This window comes from Bos mutus, chromosome 16 (assembly GCF_027580195.1).
Source record: "Bos mutus isolate GX-2022 chromosome 16, NWIPB_WYAK_1.1, whole genome shotgun sequence".
In the NCBI taxonomy this organism is placed as follows: Eukaryota; Metazoa; Chordata; class Mammalia; order Artiodactyla; family Bovidae; genus Bos; species Bos mutus.
This window is the reverse complement of record NC_091632.1, coordinates 56,232,321-56,240,848: the sequence shown is the minus strand read 5'-3', so window position 1 is coordinate 56,240,848 and position 8,528 is coordinate 56,232,321.

Sequence of the window (8,528 nt, the reverse complement as noted above, 5' to 3'; positions counted from 1 at the left end):
TCAGAAACACTGCAAGGTTGCCAAAACACCGGAGGAACGTGCAGTGCTGGTTCTCAGCAGTGGCTGCAGGTGGTGGGGCGGGGCGGGGGTCGGGGTGGGGAGCTCAGGAACCTGTTCTCCCTTCCTTCTGTGGTCATATCTCTGGGCACTGCGTGGGGCGAGGTGGGGGTGCAGATTGGTTTTTCCTTTTTCTTCCTTTTCTTTCCAGGATGGGTCATTTTGAAAGTTTCTATTGAATTTGTTACAATGCTGCTTCTCTTTTGTGTTTTGGCCTGGAGGACTGTTAGGATCTTAGCTCCCCGACCAGGGGTGGAGCCCACACCTCCTGCATTGGGAGGCAAAGTCTTAACCACTGGACCACCAGAGAGTCCCTTCTGTTTTTTTTTTCCTCTACATCATTCACAGGCTGCGAAGAGAAGTTCACCCTCCTACCAGGACTTGAGCCCCTGGAGGCTTCACAGAGCAAGTCACTGGGAGTGGGAAGCATGGCTGTCAGACTCCTGAGAAAACATTTTGAGACCGCTGCTCAAACTGGAAGTGCTGTCTGCTGTCCCAGAAGTGCTGCGAGAGTCACAAAGCTGGCTACGTATCATGAGGAGATGAAAGAACTGTGTATTTTGGTGTTGTGACGTAGCTTCTTTTCCCGCCTGGGCTGGGAGATAGATGTGGAAGCCGAGAGGGCAGACTCACTTGACCCAGGAGTGGCAGTTCAATCTGGCTTGTCTCGGGACTCAGGTGCCATCGCTGCTGTGAAAGCCAAAAGTAGGTAGAATTTTAAGACGACGAGGACTGGTCTGTGAGAGTAAAAGCTCCCTGGAGATTAAAAGGGAAGAAAAACTGGGGAAAATCATTCAGTTTGGCAAGTAGGGCGATGTTTATCTTCGAAAGAGTAGTTTCAGGGTGGGGCTTCTGAAGAGGAGGTATGACAAGTGCTTTGACTTGTTATGCTTAGAAGGCCTTTGTCAAAGCCCTGACCTGGATGTTGGGAGAGAAGCCACATTTAGAGGCTAAAGCAGAAGGTGGATACTCTTGTCTGGAAAATCCCATGGACAGAGGAGCCTGGTAGGCTGCCGTCTATGGGGTCACAGAGTCGGACACGACTGAATTGACTTGGCAGCCGCAGCAGCAGAAAGTGGAAGTGAACAATGAGGGAAGGAGAGGTGAGCGGTGCCCTGGTTAGATGTTAAGATTAATGTGAAAAGTGAAAGTTAGTTGCACAGTCGTGTCCGACTCTGCAGTCCCATGGACTGTAGCCTGCCTAGCTCCTCTGTCCATGGAATTCTCCAGGCAAGAATACTGGAGTGAGTTGCCATTTCCTTCGGGGATCTTCCCGACCCTGGGATCGAACCCGGGTCTCCTGCATTGCAGACAGATTCTTTACCAACTGAGTCCATAGGGAAGCCTAGTGAAGACTGGGAAGAAGCAAATGTGAGAAGGCAAAAGGGCGAGAGCCCTTGGAGAGAAAACAGAGATGCTTGAGGAGACTCTGTGTGGGGAAGCTTGGTCCCTGAGTAGCTGGGAGACGGGGGAACCCAACACCTAAGTGGAGGAGATGAAAAAAGATAATCCAGACATGCTGAGAAGAACAGAGAAGTGGTATGCAAACACCTCTGTCCCCCACCTTATCGAACCAACCAATCATGGTTCAACCCAAGTGCCAGCTTTCCCTCACTCCTGTCCCGCAGCAACATGGAAATGAGGCTGCCAAGTGTGCGGTGAAGCTTGTCTGCTCTCTCTGTGCTGTATGCGCCTCTTGCTTTTTCTTCTTTGTCCATCACATGCTCACTTGGCTTCTTGTTGCCCTCCCTCCACCGAGAGCTCATTACTGCAGTCCCTTGTTCTGTGTCTCCTCTGTAAGGCCTCGAGATAGGGTAAAGCCCACTTTCCTGAGTTTCTGTATGGGCTCTGGAATAAAATGATCAGCATTCAAATTTTGGCTCTGCCAGTTACTTACTGTGTGACCTGAGGGACATCTTTGAAACCTCCTGAGAATAGGATCAGGATAAACTGTATATAACAAAAATAGCAGGGATTTAAACAAGATGGCTATTGTTCTCTCACAAACAAGCAGCTCACAGAGGTCATGATAGCTTGACCTATACCATGATAGGTATCAGGGGTCAGGCTTCTTGTTCGATGTCCTCAGTAGGTAGCTTTCACCTCATGGTCCAAATTGGCTGCCAGGCTCTAGTCGTCAAGTCAACACTCCATCTGGCATAAAAAGAGGATGAGAAATGGATGCACTTTCTTCTCTTGAACTTGCCCACAGCACTTCTGCTTATATTCTGTGGCCATGACCACATCTTGCTACAAGGGAGACTGGGAAATATCTTTATTTCAAATTACTATATATCCATCTAAAGAGGATAAGGAAGTATGTGGCTATGGTGTATCTTCTGGTTCACCAACATAGATCTTGAAGTTAGCAATATAGTATGAGAGAACAAGGTCATGAGGGAGTGTGGACCACAGGGTGGTGTCTTCAAAGAAGGTGGAAGTGGGAGATGGCAGATGACAGCCAGAGATTAAGGTAGATGGTCTCTTAGGATGTTTACAGTTTTTTTAGCTTTGCTTTTTTGAGACTTCTGTTAGATCTCTCATATTGTTATTTTTTCTAAACTATTTTCTTGTGCCTTCTCTTTGTCTCTCCACCCATCCATATTCTAATTTATCTCTCAGCCTTCCAACACTTTATTTTTTGGCAATCACATTTTAAAAAATTTAGATCTAATTGACATATATTAGTTTCAGATGTACAACATAATGAATGATTTGATATTTGTATTTTTTAAATTTTTTATCTTTTTAAAAATTTATTTTTTAATTGAAGGTTAATTGCTTTACAGAATTTTGTTGTTTTCTGTCAAACATCAACATGAATCAGCCATAGGTATACATATGTCCCCTCCCCCTTGAATCTCCTTCCCATCTCCCTCCCCATCCCAGCCCTCTAGGTTGTTACAGAGCCCCTGTTTGAGTTCCCTGAGTCATACAGCAAACTCCCATTGGCTATCTATTTTGCATATAGTGATGTAAGTTTCCATGTGACTCTCTCCATACGTCCCACACTCTACTTCCCCCCAACCCCCCAACCCCCCAACCCCCGTCCCGCCATGTCTGTTCTCTATTGTTCTCTACTTGTATTCAAACAAATTCAGCTAAAGTAAATGTAAAGATCTAATTGGCTTTATTCAATGATTTATGAATCAGGCAGCATCCTATCTTGCAGGTAGAAAGGAGCTCTGAATTGCTGTACAAAATGGAAGAACGAGGCAGGACAAGGAAGTTAAAAGAGTAGATTGTTTCAGGGAAGATCACCTGCCTTTGGGGAATGGCAGGGGTCTAGCTGGCAGATGATCTCACTAGTGCCGACCAGGAAATTCCAGACTGGCAGGTTAAGATTACAATTCTGGACACACTGTAATTAGGTATTAAGTCTCTGTTTGGGAATGTGGACTTAACACAAGTGACTCTATCTGGGGCCTGTTGTCTCTTTGTTAAGAGTATATGTTATGAAATGCTCACCACAGTGAGCCTAGTTAACATCCGTCACCACACACAGTTAACAGAAGTGTGTGTGTGTGTGTGTGTGTGTGTGAGATGAATGGCATATTTTAAAAAATTTCCCCAAAGTGTTCACCTCTATTTGTTCCTTTCTCACAGCTGATCTACTAATGTTTTGATAAATTTAATATCATCTCAGATCTCTCTGGAAAAACTAATTGTTTTAAAAAGTGTTCTACTCTGAATCCTCTCAAGTTTTCTCTGCTGCTGCTGCTAAGTCACTTCAGTCGTGTCCGACTCTATGTGACCCCATAGACGGCAGCCCACCAGGCTCCCCCAGTCCCTGGTCATCTTTTTCTTCATCTGCCCATCCTTTTCTTTTTTATACCTGTTCTGAAGTGGCCGATGATTCTTGCCTGACGGTTCACATTTAGCAATGAAGAACTAGAATAGGATCTGGGAGTGTGAGTTTGGGGTGGGCTGGGGAGTGGTTCGGTTGACACTCCTTGCCTCCTGTGCAGGCCTCCATGTGAGAGGCCTGATGATGCACCTCGACCTGCTGCCTCCCTTGCCCCTGCCCTCAACCCTGTCTTCCCCACATCCCCACCCTCCGTAGCGGAATCCCCTCCACGGTGCACAGGAGCCGCCTGCTCTCAGTCCTTGGCTCACGTCAGCTGCTAGGGGAGCCAAACTGCAACAAGACCTGCCTGAGTATAACCAGTGTCTCCCTCTACCTTCTCATTACACTAAAAAAATTGTATCTTCCTAAAGGAAATATTGGAGAAGGCAATGGCACCCCACTCCAGTTCTCTTGCCTGGAAAATCCCATGGATGGAGGAGCCTGGTAGGCTGCAGTCCATGGGGTTTCTAAGAGTCGGACACGACTTCACTTTCACTTTCCACTTTCATGCATTGGAGAAGGAAATGGCAACCCACTCCAGTGTTCTTGCCTGGAGAATCCCATGGACGGAGAAGCCTGGTAGGCTGCAGTCCATGGGGTCACACAGAGTCGGACACGACTGAAGCAACTTAGCAGCAGCAAAGGAAATATACATGAAATTCCTCTCTAGTCACAGCTTCCTAACAAGACTGTGTTACAGTAAAATGTATGGTTGTTTGGTGCCTAGAAAGTTTATAATCAGCTACCCATAGCCACGGCCAGCTGGCCAATTTACCTCTCTGGATCTCAGTTTTGCACATTTATAAAGAGGAAGGTTTAAAACGTTAGTGATTCCCAAATTAGTGATCTGAAGAGTAGTAAGGGTGATCCAAATTGTACTTTAAGTTTTTTAAGAAGCTATGGCATGAGCGGGGCATCCCAAGTGGTGCTAGTGGTGAAGAACCCACCTGCCAATGCAGGAGACGCAAGAGACATGGGTTTGATCTCTGGTCCAGGAAGATCCCCTAGAAAAGGAAATGGCAACCTGCTCCAGTATTTTTCCCTGGAGAATTCCATGGACAGAGGAGCCTGGTGGGCTACAGTCCATGGGGTCACAAGAAGAGTCAGACACAACTGAGCACCTGAGCTCACACATGCATGGCATGAGTACGTGACTAGCTTTGCTTTCCATTTTGCAGTGTTGTCGAGCTCAAATAAATAATGATCATCAAAGCATGTGAAAAATCATAATGTACTTTATAACCAGAAGCATGATTCTAAACTAACAACAGCAATTATTAATATTACAGTGGGACCTGGGTTGCCCACCTCATTTCCACTGATGCAGGAAGCCTCTTGAATATGTTATTTTAATGATTCTCTGAAGAAACATTTACATAGTAAAATGTGGCACCCTAAACAGTTTGGTGGTTCCTTGATAAGTTAAACATAAAATTGTCAAATGACTGAACATTTCCACTCAAAAGAATTGAGAACAAGTGTTCAAATACCTGTACAAAATGGTGATACATCACTAGTCACAATAGCCAAAACTTGGATAAGTAAAATGGCTATATCCTTACAAGGAAATATTCAGCCATGAAAAGGAATGAAGTATCGATTCCTGCTACTGTATAGATGAAACTTGAAAACACTAGGATAAGTAAAAGAAGCCAGATACCAGAAGCCACATATTGTATGATACCATTTATATGAACTCTCCCAATATGAACTCTCCAGAAAAGGCAAACCACATACACGGGGTGCAGACTGGTGGCTGCCAGGGACCAGGGGGAGTGGGTAGTGGGAAATGACTGCTCATGGGCGTGGGTTCCTTTTGCGGTGCTGAAAATGTTCCAGGGCCAGACAGCGGTGATGTTTGTGTAACATTGTGAATGTACTAAAACCACTAAATTACATGCTTTAAAATGTTCAAAATGGTAATTTTATGTTATATGTATCATGCCACCATTTCTAAATTTTCTATTAAAAAAACAGAACTGCCTTAAAAAAAAAAAAAAAAAACAGAAAAATGAAGTGTGTGAAGGGACTTCCCTGGTGGCCCCGTGGCTAAGACTATTTGTTCCCAATGCAGGGGTCCAGGTTAGATCTCTGGTCAGGGAACTGGATCCCACATGCCACAACTAAGACCGAGTGTAGCCAGATAAATAAAAAAAATTTTTTTAAAGAGTGCATGAAAAATAAAGCAAGTGAAGTTGTCTCTTAAAAATCTTAGCTCTGAAGGGGAAAGAGGGAAACAGTGACTCAATCAATATTCTTCCCCATCTTCTCTGTCTTACAAAAGTCCAGCTCTTTTAAACATAAAAGAAAAAAAAAATGTGAAGACTTTACTACCTGTTTCTATGGATGTTTCCTCTTGGAGTAGAAGCCACCTCTGGTGCTTCCTTTCCCAACTTCCCCTACCTGGACTCTTGAACTGAGAGAGGAGGACTCTGAGTCAGGGTTAGTTCTCAGAATGTGGTCCCGGGGGGATAACAAAGTCAAAACTATTTCATAATAATATGAAGATACTCTGCCTTTTTCATTCTTCTCTCATGAATGTACACAGGAATTTTCTAGAAACAACTGAAAGCAAAAGAAGTGAGGGTCTCGCTGTCTTCTATTGAAATATTGTATTCTATCAAAGAGAATTGCAAAAATGCAAATAAGTGCTGCTCTTTTTATTAAAGTTTCTTTTCACTTTGCAAAATACAATTTTTTACCTAAATATGTTATTTTTGTTAACATGAAATGTTTATTGTTATCTTTTAAAGAATTGCTATGTCAGCATTTTAAGAAGTTTCTCAGTTGTAATTTCTAAATAGGAGAGAATCAATCCATATAAGAGATCTCTGGGATCTTCAGTAATTTTTATGAGTGTAAATGGAACGGGGACTAAAAAGTTGGAGCACTACTGGACCCCTAAACCTGCGACTTTGACCAGGTCACTCAGTTCAACTGTCTTCCCGGCCTCTCAAGGGCCCGTTTGCCTTCAATTTTCCTTCGGTTAGCGCTGAGCCAGGATGGCCACACGAGGGCAGCAGATTCCACCTGGAGCCACAGGGAGGCCCTCAAGCCCTGATGTTCAGGCTTCAGTCTGCAGCACTGAGTTCCTGTCGGATCTCTGACCACTGGTGCTGGAGAAGCAAAGGTGATAAACCCAAGTCCTTGCCTTCAGAAAGTGCAGCCACCCTGTGCTCCCTCCCAGTGAGCTGAGGAGCCAGGAGAGGACTAGGCTTGATTCAGAAAGTGCAGCCACCCTGAGCTCCCTCCCAGTGAGCTGAGGAGCCAGGAGAGGACTAGGCTTGATTCAGAAAGTGCAGCCACCCTGTGCTCCCTCCCAGCGAGCTGAGGAGCCAGGAGAGGACTAGGCTTGATTCAGTTAGAGGCCCAGGCCAGAGGCCGACCACACTGCAGGGGTTGACATGCTTGGGAAAGAACGTGACCTTGATGGGTCAAGCTGAGTTAAGAAGCCCACTTTTCAGGTTCTCAGCTTTAATCTGGATGTGCTTCTTCTCATCAGCATAGCCCATGAGGAAGGGGCACTTGCTCTTCTTACTGTTAAGTAGCATGTAGTTATCACAGTAAAGGGGTAAGCACAGCAAGAGAGGGAGCCAAGGAATTCCTCTGCCCTTTGATCTCATCTTGGATGAAGGTAGAGATAAAGGGCATATGTTGTGAACGGCTTCATTTCTCATCAGCCATGGAAATTCTACTAAAGGAAAAAACATCTCCTGGTCATTTAACACAGACAGTCCTCTCACTTCCTGGTAGCCGGTGGTTCCAATGACCTCACTGATAACCTTAAAGCAAACTGGCATGAGTAGTTGGCTTGAATGCTGGTCGGTAGAAAGGGCATGAGATCTAAATTTGTAAGATAAGGCTTCACCTCCCAAGTCTCCTGGCTCCTGGACTGTGTTTTCTCCCTTTTCTTAAAATGTCAACCCCACATTGTTTTTTTCCCCTAAATATACATCATCATATTTATACTGCTACATAAAAAAAATCAGGAGCTTCTGCTAATGCATGGTCTAGCAGTTAAGAGCAGGGTTTTGAAGAGCAGGCAAGGATGTATTCCTGGTTCCACCATGTGTTAGCTGTGTGAACTTGGGCAAACTGCATAACCTCTCTGAGTCTCAATCTTCTCAGCTGTAAAAAGAGGCTGATGAAATGTTAAGGGTTACCGTGAGAATCATGTGACATATCTAAAATGCTCAAATCAGTGCATGGCTCATAAATAGTGCTCAATAAACAGTAGCTGTAAACATCACTGCATTTGCAGTTCACAACTTTTTCAGATGCCAGAATCAGAAAGAATCTCAGAAATTATCTAATTCAATATTTCCTAAAATGTGTTCAAAACACTCACTTCCCTCAAGATATTCTATGAAAAGGGTTCTGTGGCCAAGTATGATAGGAATTTAAATATCAGGGTAGTAACGGGGCTCAGCGATGGCTCAGTGGTAAAGAATCACCCCATGACACAGGAGACTCGGGTTCGATCCCTGGGTTGGGAAGATCCCCTGGAGGAGGAAATGGCAACCCACTCCAGTATCCTTGCCTAGAGAATCCCATGGACACAAGAGCCTAGAGGGCTACAGCCCAAAGGGTCGCTAAGAGTCAGACATGAGCAAGTGATATTAAA